The sequence below is a fragment of the Haplochromis burtoni genome, unplaced genomic scaffold, assembly GCF_018398535.1.
Source record: "Haplochromis burtoni strain Fernald_Lab_line unplaced genomic scaffold, NCSU_Asbu1 Contig_86, whole genome shotgun sequence".
NCBI lineage: Eukaryota > Metazoa > Chordata > Actinopteri > Cichliformes > Cichlidae > Haplochromis > Haplochromis burtoni.
Window position 1 is genome coordinate 1695890 of NW_024582447.1, and position 17526 is coordinate 1713415.

The window sequence follows — 17526 nt, forward strand, 5'->3', positions numbered from 1 at the left end:
CTATTTTTTAAGATGTCATGGTAACAAGAAAACACCGAAACTCAAAGTAAAAACTCAAAGTAAATCTAATTCTGTTGATGACGGCAGTTAAAAGTGATAAACATCTAAAGTACTGTTTCCTTTACCGGTAATTGTGTTTTTCAGCTATACTCATGTCTCCAGATCTGCCGGTTTAAGAGAAAATAAAAATGGTTTCAGGAAAATTCACCGGGATACACGTATTTCTACTCAGAGCCATATTTTCCTAGTAAAATAAAGATAAAAATAACTGCATAAAAAGCAACAAACAGCAAAATCCTGGATTCAGCTGAGACACATAAATGAATCACAAAACGGCACAGAAAACACACAAAAACATATTCATGAAGCTCCAAATTCCCGAGAAAAGGAGAAGAAAAGATATTTGTGGGAAAGTCATCCTAACACCTGTTCAATCTTATCTGAAGGCTCAAATGAACTACAGTGACTCCATTTTGCCTAGCTGAAAGGGGATACATTTGGCTCCTTTGAAAGAAAACCCTTTACTGCAGGGAGGGAAGAAAGGAAGAGCAGCTGCCTTGCCTCACGAGATGCCTGCCTCCCCCAACACACAGATCACACCAACCCATAGCTACAAAGGACATCAATTTGTAATTACAAACAGCAGAGCTTGTCCCCGGAATCAGAAGGGCACTGCCCCATACCACCCGTTGGTCGTCTTTAGAAGTCTTCTCCCCCTGCTGCATCAGTCAGATGAGGAGAGGTATCATGGGCACCTTTGGATTGAAAAAATAATTGGCTTTGGTAAATGGATAGATAGAAGTGTGTGTCAGCTCAGTTTTGGAAGCAGAGTTTACACGCTTATCGTGCTGCACAGCTGCACACTGCATGCTTTCTTTGTTTTACGGCGCTTTGCAAAGAAGAGCCTTGATTGCTAGTGAGACAGATTATTTTGTGTTAAACCGGCGGGAGCAGCGGAAAACAGCTCCAAATACATAGACTAAATCCAATATTGTGAATTACTGACACCAAAGAAGGTCTGTTTCAAAAGTTATCTAACCTTTGGACCGAATCATTCTGTGCCTTTCTTTCAGGGAATCAACGCAATTGTCTACAGGGAGGTATAACAAGAGGTTAATGCATAAGACAAAAATGACTGAAATCTCTCCTAAGAGGCAAAGTCTTTATGTTAGGCAGCTTTCATTTAAAAAAAAATATGACACACCCTCCCTCCAGCTGGTAGAATACCACAGTTCTGCAAACAAAAATAATCAGCCGAGCACCACATCACTGACAAATGCGTCATTTTTAAATGGTGAGTATTTGAGAACTGAGCACTGTGCTGAGGAATTTGCCACAAAGTTGAGAGTGCGTGAGTCTTGCTTGCCACCGCTTACTAGGAGTAAGCTCCCACAGCATCAGGATCCATATTAAAGTCGCCATCATTCACCATTTTTTTGCCCTCACCTTCAGTTATGGATGGAAACAGATGACCGGGAAATTGCACCCTGTCTGACAAATGGCAGGATGGCATCGCTCCACGGGCTGCCCACTGGCAAACTGCTGCTACTGAAGGAGAGGACGTGAACAAATCTACTCCCGCTGCTCCAATTACCGAGCGTGCTCATCTCACAGAGGGACTGCAGTCAACTCCATAGGAGGAGGATGGAAAAACACTGGCTTGTGTGAGGGCACACAATGATGGGGGTCAAGGGTAAGATGACATATAATTCCAATCAGCCATCAGCATTAATGTGTTATTTCACTAAAGTGGGACTCCATCAGACAGGTGAGGTATGCAGTTAGGACACTGCTGCATAATTCAAATCGTTAACTGGTATTATAGTGCTGTCTGCTTAACATAAAAGAAGAAGCATGTCATAGCAGTGCTTAATATCTTATTCTAGGCTTTTAAAAAGAGGAGACTCAAGGATTTTCTGTCAGGTTAGGATGTGATATACTTGAGCTCTGCAGTGGGTTTGGCTATTCTCTATTAGCTTGAAGTGCTCCTTAAGGGAATGAGTTCCTAAGTTTTAAAAATAAAATCGGGGCAAAGCAGAGATGGAGGGTGGGTGCTCTTTGTTAGATTTAAATGCTGCACTATGTTCTCTGTGACAGGCTGTTGGTAATTTACTGCCACAGCCATTACGGTTATTAGAAAACTCACTCAGGAAGACAAATGGCAGGCTGGCCGGTTGTTGGTCTTCCGTCAGGGCTGACAAGGGAGACGTGGCACTCTTTGCTATTGACATTTTCACACCTAAAGCCAAGCCCTGCGAGCTCTGCTGCAATTCAAACCCCAACTTAATGAGCTAAATCATCCCTGGCCTTGGCATACAACTTTTCCTTACTTCTTTTATTAGAGGAGGAGTGTTCCGGTCAGCAACAGGGTGCAGCCTGTAGGGACAAACATTTCACGGGCAGATTTTTTACTCCCCAGACTGACAGATTAAAATGAATCTTCTCATAAATAACTTCTATTACAAGGAGCCATTAAGAGAGACCGTTAGGAGTGTCTAAATTGAAGCCATTTCTTCTGTATGACTGAGAGTGCGGAGGAAAGAAAGGAAAGAAGGAGGAGATTTGAGACCAAGGCAATGTGCTTGTTCAAATTCAACATTTCTGAGAGCTATGAGTCATATTTCACTCAGTGGCCCAGAAAGAATGACAAATGATTCCAGTTGTTTTGCAGCAATTGAATGTGAAAGGTGACAGGGCTATCAGTGAGGGCTCCAGCCTCACAATAACACCATGTTCGGTAAAGGAAAAGAAGTGCTTTAAAACAAAAGGGGAAAAAAACCCTAAAAGTAGCAATTTCCTCAGTACTGTTCATCCTCAAAGACTTTGGGGGCTTTACATTATATTAACTTTACAAATATTTATTGCATGCATTAGCTGATGGGGAAAGTTTTTCATGGAGATTTTAAAATTAACTGCTGACCAGAGCATGCATCCTTAAATACAATGTGCAAGGTTCTCTTTTACAGTAACAATCATATATAACCACTTATATATATATATAAAAAAAAATTCATAATCCAAAATATAATTCAAAATTCTTGACTTGTTAATAATGCTAGATCGACTTTCCTTAGGGCCCACAAAAGCAAATTGCAAAACAAAAAACTAAATACACCTTAGACTACTGCTTCCATTGGAATTCAGAGGGTAAGTAGCAGCCAGGTGCTGATAATTAAATGCACTTAATTAACTGATCAGCAAGTGTGAGTGCTCCTGTAAAAGCAGAAATTCTGGCAGCTTGCTCGTCTGAAGCATTCATGTGTGTCTTGACACAATTGCACAATCTTCCCAGGAGTGGACACCCCATCCCATCCTTTCCCATGTTTGAAACTAAACACAGTATTTCCGTACAAACACCTCACACCAGCTGTCAAAAAGGTGGGTGGAGGGGCGATTGTCCGGAGCTCTTTTGTAGCCAAAGAACTTGGGCATGTTGCAGTCATGGAGTTGACCATGAACTCCTCTGTATACAGGTCAAAGATCTCGAGCAGCAAATCTACCACAGAATGGCTGAAAAAAAAGAACCAAGTTGTTGCAATGGCCCCTTTTTCAAAGCCTAGACCTCAACCTGATTGAAATCCTGTGGTGGGACCCTAAGAGACCTGTGCATAAATGAATGTCTACAAACTTCAATGAAGCGAAACGAAGCTCTAAAGAAGATTGGGCCACAATTCTTCCGCAATGTGAAATCACGATGAAGTCATAAAGAAAACAATTACTTTATGTTATTTCTGGTAAAAGCAATTCTCTAGACTACTGATTCATGGGGAGTATTCAGTTTTTCACCAGACTGCAGAGGGTCCTATCAAAACTTTCATATGACTGTAAATGGCCAGTGGTTGCCAAGATATCTTACTCTGCAATAAAAATGCAATACAAACAAACTGGCAGAAGGACAGAGAGCCAGGCTGAAAAACAAATAGGCCAACACTGAGAAAAGGGCATAATAACTAATAACAGTGTTTAGTTGTCTTTAGAATATACAATAAAATATCATCACAGACTGCATTTAACAGATAAAAGTTGCCCACAGGTTTTTACAAAAGTGTTTTAAGAATTTAATTTTCAGCATTTTGGCTTTAACAATCTTAGTTTTTCAAATTCAGACTAAATTCAGACAAAAGGCTAATATTACTGAGAAATCAGCTGAGGCTGGCTAAATGACAAATTATAACAAATTATATATTTTTTTTAAATGGCTCAAATAATTCTGAGTAGAAATCTGAAGAAGAATTCTGAAACACTAAAGATGATGGTGGCTGTCCTGCCCCTTTCTCCACAAAGCTAATCAACAACCAAAATGGCAAACATAAAATGCATCAATCATACTGTTGCACTGACATGCACGCAGAGGAAGTTTAAAATCATTTCAGAAACCAGAATAGTAGGAGCATAACTTGAGGGGGAAAGAATATAATAAGAATTCTATAAATGCAGACCACTGAAATTACACCCAAGCCTGGTTCTGCCAGACTTTCCTTCTGTTAAAAAGGATTTTTTCATTCCCACTTTTGCCAAAGCTTTTGCTCATAGGCAGCCATCTGATTATTGGGGCTTTCTCTGTTCTCTTTTTGTAGGGTCTTTACATTACAATACAAAGTGCCTTGAGGCAACTGTTGTTGTGATTTGATGTGATAAATAAAACTGAATTAACAACATACTACTTATAGATATCTATGGGTTAATGCCTTGCAAGCCTCATTTCGAGGAATGGCAGCTTTTGGCACTTTTCAGCCCTGGACTTGACCCTTGAATTTCACTCATGAAAGAAGCAATCTCCAAATGTCTGTGTTTACTTTACACTTGGTGGTTTTATTATCTTCTTCAAGGATGTGCAGATTATTTGAACTTAGTTAGAAGTTACCAACTGTCTGCATATGGCTCGGGTTATGCTGTTCTCATCTTCAAAAAAAAAAAAAAAAAAACCCGAAAAACTGTCTCTTAGGTCATTTTACAAACATGATATCGCTGCACTGATTAAGATTGCCATTCCATTTCAAAAGCTAACCTGTGCTCTGTGCTGGTGAAATGCTGGATACATGAGGTTAATACGGACACTGTAATACATAACACATAGCCAGGTTCCATTACCTTATGTCAGTAAACAGGGAAACATTTATTACATTTCAAACAGTTGCCAGTTTTACCTGTAGCTCATAGCAACAGCGAGGCTTTCCTGGTCATAAAGGCAAATTATTTCATTCTTACTTCACGAGGCAGGGTAGAAACAGATGTAGGCTTACTCATTGGGATGTCTGCATTCTTAGTGCTTGGCCTTTATTGAAAATATGTATTGGTTTAGTGAAGGCTAAAGTTCAGGGCAGACTGGGGTTAACTACCCTTCCCCGACAGCACAGATGAAAAAGTGATGCGCACAGTGGGAGGTTACTGTGTGTCAGTCTGCCAGCTAACACTGGCTCATTGGGAACCCGGCACGCTCCATTTAACTTCACAGGGCATCCATATAGTGCGTGCTCCCCCTCACACAAACACACACACGTCGAGACTCTTGCTCCCCCTGCCTCTCCTGCATGGCTTTGCTGGGTTCCCTGCCTCCCATACCCTTCCAGGAAAGCCAGAGTCACTCTGCCTCATTAGGGTAATTGAGACAGGTCCTCCCGGGACTAAAGAGCTGCTGAATTGCTACCCACTCGCGCATTTAAAAGACCACTTAATCAAGACCTTCTGTGTATGGTTTTATTCTCTTTCTTTCCCAGCACTCCCCTTCTTTTTCTCGTCATACTTTTCGTTCATTCCCTTTTTTCTTTCCTCGTTTCTGTCAGGTCTCTCAAACAGTGAGACGTCTGTGTGCTGCTAATTGCTAGCAAGGAAATGATCTAGGGAGTTTTCTTCCCTACTACTATGCAGTCCCTTGATACTGAGAAAGCATCTGGTCCGTGGAAGTGTGAATGGGTGACAGCAAAGAAAAAAAAAAAATGCTGACCTGTGGATGCTGTGAAGGAATAAAGGAGGGAGCGGGGGGGTTGACAATGAGTGAGGAAGGAGAGGAAAATCCACCACCTCAGCAATTCTGGAGGCCGAGCTGCTACGAGCTGACAAAGACACCCAGATTGTGGCCAGAGGTTGTCTCAGCGAGGCGAGGTGTGCCAGAGCACTCGCCATGTAACAAGTCAGATTTAGCAATACTGCTGGGTCAGGTCAGACTCAGACTGAAGTAAGAGTCATGGCTGCCACCGCGCTGCTGTCCTCTTCCGTTGCTCATCCATCTGAACCCAAATTACCGAACCTTCCCACTTTCGCTAAGAAATATAGACTGGAGTGTGTTTTGTGAGTGTGTGCGGTTGCACTTTAGTTACACACACACACATAATTAGAATAAAATTGACAACCCGAAAGACGCCCGAGGATGGCTGAATGCTCAGTGTGTATTTTCTCTCAAGATTTGCTTACAATATTGTAGCCCAGGTAGATGAGGACAAAACAGATATGGTGTTTATCTGCTCCCAGGAAAAAAGTGACAATGACAACAACTTATATAGCACAAAACAGAGGAGGGGGTGGGGAGGGTGTCACCACAGAGACCCTTCTCCTTAATCATGCCCTATTTCTTCCTCTATTTCTGCCTTTCTCGGTTACCTTTTTTACTACACCTCTCTTTTTCTTCTCATTTTTCTTCTTTACCCAGCTTCTGCTCCCTCTATTCCCTCTTATCAGTGACAGGCTGGAAACAGAAGCGAGATAAGGAGACGCCAAAGCCAATACAAGGTGCGGTGGTCGAACACCCGGGGAGATTAGTCATTGACATGTTTGTCAGTTAACAATGGCATACGTGCAGCTCAAACTGGTAAACGGGCACAGAAACAATGAGATGAATTTCTCCTCATAATGCATTATATGCCTCGCAGCTTTAACAGCCAGATCCTGGCGCATAGTGTTCGTTCCCTGAGGTATGGTGGGACAGATTACTAAAACGGAGCTGCCACTGCATACCTTAATCAGTTCCTGTCACTCACTCACTCAGACAGACACACAAGTTACATTTACACGCATACATGAATTCAGCTGCATCTGCTTCTGATCTAAATAACAGAGCCCTTAACAGTCGAGTGAACCAACAGTTCTTTGTGCACTTATTTCCTTTGAGTATGTCAGTATTACTGATTGTCTGCTGTGGTGCTCGACGCCGTACGGATATAGCATAAGTTAAACATCATGCCCAAAATATTTTCGGAGAAAAAAGGTAAGCGGTATTTTCAAGGAATGATGATTTCATGCAGACTGCCTCTTTGAAAGTTAATGCACATGCAGCTGGAAATATCGCCAATTTGAGGCAATAGTTCGAATGGCGTGGAGAAGACATTAAGTTTTAACCCCCCACTCCCATCTCATCCTCCTGTTGAAAGAAGTCTTCTTCTATTTGTATTACTGTATGATTAAGGTACAGAGTTTTTTTCATGAATAAAATGTGAAATTTCTCTGTGGTCATTTAAAAAAAATCAAGATTTTAAAAGAAACTATTTTTGCTTTTGTGTCTTAATACACTATAAATGTTTTCTCCTACTAGAGAACATTGTAAAAAAAATTGTAGCATTAAAAATTCTCAAGACTGAATAAATATTTTGACCCTTGAATTTTGCCATGACTTTGCATGCACCGTACACTCCAGGTCAATGATGTGAATTGGTTGCACCCCAGAGCTATTATTTCTAACAGTCCACAGTCAAAGAACGCCACACTATGCTGCCTTTGATTGCAATTTTCAGTCCACAGGAATCAAGAGAAGCGATATTAGGCTTCAGAGCTTTCCTGTCAACAAAGAAAAGGAGAAAAGAGTGCGAACAATGTTTGTGGACAATAACAACTTCCGAAAGACCTAAGGCATTTCTCCCCTTATGCATTTCAAAAATGAAAAACATGTCCTATATTATTATAGGGCATTAAGTTTTTCAGATTAGCAAATATAAAAATAAATCTGCTAATTAGAAAATATAAAAATACATTTACTAATTAGACTTTCTTTTATTTTTTTTGCGTAAACCATGTGAGATACCCATTAGAGAATTTCTGAATTTTTGAACATGTGTGTGGAGCACAACTTTAATGACTCTGCAAACAATATTTAAAAATTGTTATGATTTGGCACCACAGTTTCATGACGGATGGATAATGTTGGATAAGCTGTGTGCTAAATTCCTAAATTAAGTCTCCTCTGAGACTGACAGAGATGTATTCTCGCGTGTTTTAAATACAAATAACTGCTGCTACTTTGTCTTCTACAATTAAAGCCAGAATGTTCTGCACCACTTCTGCAGTAATGCGTGCAACGGTTTGTTGAACCCCATTTAGCTTACATTCACTGCCTTTCCCCACTTTTCTACAGTAATCCTACATTTTGGCTGCTAAGCGGTATCTTCATAGATAAAATTACTGCCCAAAGCTCACAAGAAAATTGCTCCTGTTTGACATAAAAAGCCCAACATTTGTTGAAGTTCACCATGACTAAATATATAATGCTGTTTTCAAATGTATGTCTTTTACCATGTCAGAGCTCAAGATGCTCTAATTTCCATTTTGTGATCCCCATAATATTGGTTGAACTTGAGTATGAATATGAATCTCCAAATCATGATCTACAAATTGCAAGAACATGAATTTTGTTTAATGAGCATTCTGACTAGAGTTTAAATTGATCAAACTCTGAAATATCTAAGGAATTAAAAGCTCTGGTCTCTGATTAACAGTTGATGAACATGTTATTGACTTTACCGCTGTTGAAGTCAACAAATATTTTTTTCATATAAAAGCGCAAAATGTGTTCCAAATGCAGGGTGCTATGCAACCTGCTTTCAGTCCCACTGGCACAGTTGGTATAAAATTAAGCCTATGTCTCCACACGTGTGACAGAATGGGTCATTCTAAAGAGCTCAATTAATTCAAGCTCGGTATTGTAATAGGAGGCCACCATTTGAATAAATCCATTTGTGAAATCTTTGCCCTCCTATATATTCCACAATCAACTGTAACTGGCATTAATGCAAAGTGGAAGGAGGCTTGGAACCACAGCAACTCAGCCATGAAGACTGCATAAAGTAACAGAGCAGGGTCGCTGAGTCCTGAGGCGCATGGTGCATAAAGTTTCATGGGGAGCAGCTTCTGTAGGTGTCATGTGCAGGTGGCCCAGTGCTTTTTCCCCCCATATATTGTATTTGCAAAGAAGCTTTTTAAGGTATGAAGACTTGTAGAATATACTATGTTTTATGCACACTTTACTAAAGTGTGCTTGTAGGTTTCAGGTGTCACTTCCAGAAAAAAGTCCACAAAAGACAAAGGGTAAAGCCATCTTCTTGCACTTGCCAATTTAAATGGCAGTTAAATCAAGAGAATGGCCACGAGTCCTCTACTCCCTTAAAACGCTGCCATTTAGAATTATTTCTGCTTTAAGGCAGTGAAGGCTAGATCAGAGCATATAGAAGCATATAGTAAATCCAAATCTTGTGTAATACTGTCCTTAAAACTATGAGGGAAAACAAAGGGCCTTTACATTACAGCACTGGCGATTGTGTCCCTCGGTTCCGCAAAGTTTCTGTTTTTCTCCCAGACAACTCCCGCTGGCTCAATTAACTATTGATCAGATTTGTGGAACCGAATGTAAATAATTAACAGAAGTGGAGATAGCATCTGCAGCCCTGTAAACAACTTCAATACACAGGCCTCTGTTTCTCTGATCAATAGGGCGTGGACAGCATGCACAGCAGCCACTGTGAAGACCTCTGCAAGGTGGCCATGGAAACAGAGAAAATCACATTTTTATCAGACATCGCAGCTGCGTCAGCAAAAAAAAAATGAAGAAAAAACCCATCAACACCAAAGCAGTAATCAGGCCCTGGCTGTTTTATTGTAAATACAAGTGTAGGAAAAACATTATCTTCTTGACATTTAGATGTCTAATTAATTTTCTGATAGGTAATAGTTAAATGAATTTTGAAATCACTGCTGTTGAGGCCCCAAAGTGACTTTCGTATAAAGGGACTACACTGAGAATAAGGTGGCCCCAGTAAAAATCTGTCATCCTTATAAGCAGCTCTGAGGGAAGAGATCCTGGTTATGCCCAACAAAGCCCATGTAAGAAAAGCTCCAACACTACAGAGAGAAAAGCAGGACGCTCTTTGGGGGAGCAAGTACTATATGGCACTGTTCAGGGGAACTGAGAGAAGGCCTCTAGGTAACCCTATTTGAATATCAATGCCTCCTGTGATCCACATCAAGGGCACTGACAGGGGCACCTCTATCTACAACTACCTCCAGCAGATGTAGGCGTGTGTGTATACGGATCACTCTGCGCAGTCATCAGCCACCGCATTATTCCAAGGTACTTTGTACAGTGCATTAATCACAGAGACCCTTGAGCGCTTCCATGGATCCAAATATTCCGACCTTGAGGTTACAAGAAAGACATTAGTCCTGATCCATTCAAAGTATTGGAGACAGGGAGGGGAGGAGAGGGAGGAGGCAGAAAAGCTTTCAAGGTAATGAAATTCTGCCATAATTTAAAGGAAAAGACTTGTGGGGACAAGCCAGAGCTAGAGTAAGAAAAAAAATTAAATTGGATTTTTTTTTTTTCCTTTTCCCCTTTTATTTTAAATTAGGCTTAAGTGCATGTGGGGGGTAGTTTTTCTTTCTCTTTTCTTTTTTTTTTTCAAACAAAAGCATGATAACAGCATTAACGTTGAGAATGAATCGAATCATTTCCAAACCAATTAACCTTTGACAGAATGGATGAGTGGACAGGAATAAGAATGGTGCAGGGGAGAGCGGGAGGAAGAGAGGGGTGGGTTGAACAGAGTGGGCAGCGTGTGTGCAGAAATATGGGCTTGGCAGGAAGGGGGCTAACATTTCGAGGTCACTCCTGACTTTAAGCAGGCAGCGAAGGGTCTGAGTGTAAAGGCTATATCTGACTAACACAGACATGCCAGTACTGTTGGCGGTCAGTCTGAATGGGGAAATGTCATATTGTCGTAGACATCGCTACTGGAAGAATGGCGAAGAAAATCAGCACCAAAAAGGAAAGGTGGACACTGAGGAACGGGGAGGACATTGGTCCCTTCAGTCTTACCTTCTTCTCTGTCCTGGCCTGCCTGACTGATTATAGAAGGGGTCTGCAGTTAACCCCACTTATTCTTTATGCTGGCTCACACTCCCTCTCTACCCCAATCTATCTATTTCTATTCCTCCCTTACTGGCTCGCACACAGCTGCAGCCGGTCCATTAAGTTAATTAAAGGCTCCATTTTGAGCTGGAGCCCGCTAGCAAATACGAGTGCCAATCAATAGATCTCTGGCTTATTTTGTGGGAGGGAGGGGTAACGGTGCCGGTGCTGCATTCGGGGACATGATTTGTAGCCTTGGCAGACACACCATGTCCCTCTCTGTCTTGTCCTCTGTCTCTGTCTAATTTGGTAGCCACCCTGCCCGTACCACAATCTCCTTCCCTCACTTCACTGTGATGTCATCTATCACCTCCCTCTCCCGTCTTTTACCCCAAGCTATCCATGGCTCTTCCCATCTGTCTAGAAGGAATCACAATCCTATGTTTCCCTAAGAGAGTGCGTGGGCATTTGTTTTAGTCACCATCTGCACAGGGAAGCCAGCTGTGTGGGGTTGCATCTGGTGCTGGAGGCATGGGAGGCTAGGGGGGAAGACAGTAGCAGGGCCGGGATCAATAGGGTGTCCACAGGGATGATGTTAGCTTGGAGACGAGGAAACGAGCCGTGGGCCAAAGGGGAAGAGATTCTCAGTGACTCCAAAGATCACAAAAATGAATTAGAAGTTGATCGAGCCACTCTAAGACATAATCAGAAAGGATTTTTGAAAGTATTTGTAAAAATATTTGCAAAGTGTTTGCAGTATTTGCAATTGTGACATTGTCCACATAAATTTGTCCAAAAGTGCATACATTTCAGGAATAGAAAGCAGAAAATTACATAAAACCAGGTTAAAAAACACTGTTCAGTTTTGTTGACACATTAAGCTGAATGCTTTTACAGAGGGGATTTTGGAAATAGCGTTTATCACTTAGGAATCAAACGTGTTATAAATAAGGTGGTGAACAGTATGCAACAAGCCTCTCTGTAAAAACTGTGGGAATATAAATGGGTATAACACTGGAGAGTTTAGAGTAAGTGGTGCTGAAGTGGACATTTGTGGCTCAGAGTCTGAGAAAAAATACATTTTGAGATGACATCTGTTAGAGATATGTATTGTTAAAATGTATAATTTCACTGGAAACTAAAAAAAAAAAGAATAACAAACATCACTATGAAACATCTCCAGATAATTTCTTGCATTGCATGATTTCTAAATATTTATGTCTAACCATGCAAATAGTAACTTATTAAATATGTACAATCCAGCAATTTTCTTAACTACTTAATTTAGGGTCTCAGGAGAGCTGGAGCCCTTCCCAGCTGACAGGTCACCAGTCAACTGTAGGCAAATTATGCACTGACATTTGTGAACTAAAAAAGCTCAACAGACAAAGCCCAGTAAAATATAATACACATGTGAATTTTGGATTTCTTTAATTTTATAGCCCAAAATTAAACAGTGCATCTAAAAACAATGTTTTTCTCCTTAATATTTTGGTTTACATTTGCATGGCCATACCTCTGAGTCCTGTATAGGACCCAGAGGAAGGACCAAAGAGCTAAACAGCTTTATACTGAGTCATATTGTAAGTCATCTTCTGAAATAAAAGTATCTCCAATGATCCACCATTTTCTCCCAAAATCCATTTTTCCTATTGTCTCGTATCACAGCAAGAGTGGGAGGCCCACAGGCTAAACAACCATCATCAGCTTCACGCGGCGTTCGTCTGCTATGAGTAATGGCTCAGGGCGGCAGGCGGTGTAGCAGTTCAAGATCCACAGACAAGCTCTCTCTCTACTGGATGCCTCCATTCCAACAGTTCCCCTCATTCCTGCAGTCACACCAGCAGCATGGAAGTGGTGCAGCTCATCGGGCTTCTTCCCAGCAGTCATTCGGCAATTCTTTCCCTCCAGGGAGGCAGCCCATGCACATCTTGATGGTTAGCCAGCGTTGTTGGTTGGAGGCCTTTTCCTTCCACCTCCTTCATCTACTCCTCCTTTCTCTTCTCGTCTCTCATTTTTCAGCGAGGATGCATGCTGCTTTTTCCACTTCTCTAATCTAAACTCCCTCTTTCTCTCTTCTCTCTCCTCTCAGTGAAAGCCCAGGGGGGCTTGTTCATATTCTCTCCTCTTATTGTGTTTCATCTCTTTCCTTATGACACAGAACTATCCCCCCAGAGTATCCAGCTTTCAGCCAGGGAGCTGTAGAAAACGCATGGTTAACCCCATTTTATTCTGTCTATTCAAAGGTTCCCTGACAAAGCTCTAGTGCCCACAGCAGATAAGACATCATTGCCAAGGAGCAGAAAGGGGGGGTATGGTATGTATTCACCAAAATTAAAGAGAAGGTCATTTTCTGCAAAAGGAGCAGTATTTCCAAGCAAGATGTTGCACCATAATGTGCATCTTAAAAAACAATGGAAAAGCCCACTTGCTGAAGCTTATTTATGAAACAGCTGTTGGGGAAGTGCTTTGCTGCCGTACTTCTGGCTGGGAAAAGTATTTGCTCTTAGATGGGTTACTTTAAGGTTTCTAATGTCTGAATAAAACTTCAGTGGATAATTTTAGCATCATGCTACAGTAACCTTCTGTCAATGATAATCTGAGACATGAAAACTATGAATCATGTAATAGCTAATTTAGGTGTGAGACAGTGGAACAAATGCCATAACCTTACTGCTGGTGCACACGCAGACTGTGTTTCACTTTGCTATTAAATAAGTGAAAAATCACTCGAAAGCAGTAGTTTACTAAATTGACTCCCAAGAACAAGAATACACCGATAATATGTAATACAGCTGTCAAAAAGAGGGGGTCATCAACTATAAGGTATTACACATAAAAATGCAAATAGTTAGATGGTATAAAAAGAGGATGTGCAGGAAGGAAGGCTCCTTTCCACTGCTGTATCTGCAATGACCTCATCTCTCGTGCACCCCACTCTTTTTCCCGTGCTCTTTTTTCATTCTCTGTCTATCTTTCATTTGTATCAAGCGCGCACTCCCACTGCATCTCTCAAGTACATGCACCCTCATCCTCGGTCACCCTAACCACCTCATTTCTCCAGCCCTCCCTCTTCTCCAACTCTCACTCTGTGCGTAATTCAATCATCCCAAGGAGATGGATATCCGTCCCCTAGGAGCGCTTACGCTCTCCATTTCCTAAAGCGCTTGATCAGATTAATTGATTGTCCCCTCCCCATACCCACCACCAGCATCTCTGCGCCCCCTTATACTGGCCGAAGTCAGTGTGGTGGCGGAGGACGAGCAGAAATCCGGTTTGCATTGATATTTTTATAAAATGGCTTTTTCCTGCTGCCCCTAAACAGGCCTTGGACAAAAGGGAATAGATAAAGTAGATGGGCTGGGAGAGGGGAGGGGGCTGACAAGCATGATTTAAAAAAAAAAAAAGGAAAATAAAACAACAACCTGGAAGCATACAAGAGAAACACAGAGCTGAACATAAGATCAAGGGACAAGATAAAACAGATAAGCAATCAATGAAATGAAATATACAAGACTGTTTAGGGGGTTTATAGTACATGTGAGGTGAACGCGTGTGCATGTATCTGAGTGCCACGATGTCTGGCTGTAAGCCTGCAGAGCACAGCGGAGGGTAGAGATGGGGAGTCAAACCAAGCCCCGCAGGGAACGCAGGAAGACCTCAACTCATCCATTATAACTGAGAGCCAAACGGCTGCCATGTCTCCTGATTGCTGAGTCCCTGTGGAGCTCTCTCTCTCTCTCTCTTTGTCTCCCTCTCTCTGTTCCCTCTCTTTCTCTGTCGCTCTCTTTTTGGCACCAGGGATCGCTGTAGATTACACTGCTGTTCCAGGCCTTTGGCTGCTACGTTATGGCAGTGGCCAAATACAAGCACAAACCATACAAGCACTCATGCACACACACACACACACACAACACGGCACACAAACACACAGGCACACAAAAACACATAGACAGGGATAGGAACTCGCTCGACACTCTCTTATCTACCTGCCGCACATGTTCCCCATACGTGTAAAGCTTTTACCTGAGCGCCCCATTACAGCTGAGGCTTTTACCTCTGGAGAGCCAAATTACCTTTCAGATACAACCTTTCCTTTTTCAACTTGCCCTTGACATTTGGTTCACTTGCTTTCCCCCTGAACATATAGACTCAACCACACATTATAAAGCCACACATACACCGGCAAGCCACACGTCTCTGTGATCATAATGGATCACCCGTGCCTAATAATTCCCACGCATTTATAAGAAGTTTTGTTCTTCAGTTAACCAACTACTCCTTAAAAACCCAATTACACACTTTTTAAAATATGAACATTAATTTATATGAAGACCTGTTAAATTATTTGGTTGGTTTGGAGCCCATTCCCCTGTGAGTGAACGCTATAATCTGCAGTTATGCACAGCAGTGCTCACAATTCCACACTGCCCGCCCAGCGAGATGTGGAGGAGAGTTTTATCTATTGAGTCACTCTTGAAGAAAGCATTTAGTGAGTGAAAGAGACATTCTTTTAGCGGTACTTGAACCGACTAAAAGGAAAGCATGAGTGAATTCTGGTCTGACATTTCACAGTTAACAGTAGAGAAGTTTCCAAAAGTCAAAAACACCAACCTGCTTTATTTCACAACCATGTGTAAAAAGTAAGTTAGAGTCTCCTCTCTGATTTCTAACTGTCAAAGGAGTCACATGCATTGTTGTAGCATAAAAGTACTCTAATTAGCTGGCTAAATAGGGAAAATCCAAGTTCTAATAAAAATGTAAAAACAACAACAAACAAACTAACTAAAACAACAAAGAAGAAGAGGTTAAAGGCAAAATCTGAAATATTTTTTTCAAATAAGCTTCATGTTCATAATGAACAATCGTGCAAAAATGTCTGATCACAGGAGCAAAACTGGGAGTAGTTATTGTTTTATTCTGGATTTATACACGTAGGAAAACCAGTAGTGGGAATAGCCCCCTCTTCTCTGCCACGTAGCAATGTTTCGGAAACAAAATGTGTTGCCAGTAAGTTATGACATATCTGATTTTCCACCAGAATATTAACTCGTGCAACTGCCTACAGCCCCAGCGGCGGGCTACTACACTGTAAGAGGAGAAATGTTAATAACGTGTAGCTGGTGATTCATTGAGAGGCCAGTAACACATGCTGCTCACCCTGCTGCTCAGAAAGACTATGACTATGTACTGTAAGTGGAAATAGGGAAAAAAGGAACTACCTGTCTGCACCTTTACAAGCGAAATGCTGATATTGATGGCAAAGATTTGTTTGGCTGTGCATGAAGCCTGTTTGTCTATTTTGTGGTCAATTTGAGAAGTGAGTGGCGTTGATGTTTGCTGCTTTGCAGAGGTAAATAAGGATAAAAAAATCTTTGTAGGGGGCTTGAACTGCTGACCTGAATGCACAGACTAATCAGGTGACAGTAGAAGCTGATATGTACAGCATACACATATATGCTCACAGTCTGTATACATGGGCACACAAGCTAAATAAACATACCAGTCATTTTTCTTTGCGAAAGGCTCTCTCTGTTACTTACCTTCCCCAGACTTTTTATTTGCTAGGGGGCTGTGTTTTCAGACCGGGATTGATCCTGAGTTGCCGTCTTGAACCCCTGCCCCGAGGGCAGCTCAGTGCAAACACGCAGCAACCCCTCTCCACTTACTCCGATCATAGCTGCACTTTTTGTTACAGTATACCCACACATACAGTGCAACATGGGCTGCCTCCAGTAAACAAGAGGCTGGCTAAAATAAGTCATATTCAGCAGGTTTCCCAGACATGGATTAAAGCTAGTCCTGGACTAAAAGATCACTTCAGGAAAGTCAAAACGAACATAACCGCCAAAGATGCTTCAAAGTGCAAGCCCTAAGTGTGAACGAGCACCCAGGAAAGCCCTTCTCTTACCGAGGATTTAAAAAATGATGAGGCTGTGTGTAAGTGCTGGGAGGGAGGATCAATAAGCATAACAGCAGCACTGAGTATGACAGCAACAATTACATACACCACATCCCATTTACTGAGTGTTTTTTTCATCGGCAAAACACAAAAGAAATCCATTACTTTTTTTCCAAACACATAGATTCATTTGAACACTTTACATAAATAATTCATTCAAAGGGAGATGCTTTTACAGTGTTTTCACCTGAAGACAGACAGCTAACTAGCAAGAAAGCTCACTCACTCACCCACCCACCTCTCCTTCTCCCTTTGAAGTAGGAAAAAAAGAAAGAGGAAGGGGGCATAATTTGCTTGATTCATTTATCATTGCTTACTATGAATAAATGCCATTAAGCATAGCGGCTGCATGCAGTTGTGAAGTTATGGAATAGCTGGCAGCATAGTGGGAGCTGAAATAAAGCAACATGGTGATTAGAAAAAACCCTCCAAAATGCATCAATTCTACCCACGCTGC

The 17526-nt window shown here is 41.6% G+C and overlaps 1 protein-coding gene across 4 annotated transcripts in view; it reads right to left on the reverse strand.

Moving 5' to 3' along the window:
* The window catches only part of pacrg (PARK2 co-regulated), a 145316-nt gene that overhangs the window by 104196 nt on the left and 23594 nt on the right, over positions 1-17526 (reverse strand). The window lies entirely within an intron of this gene.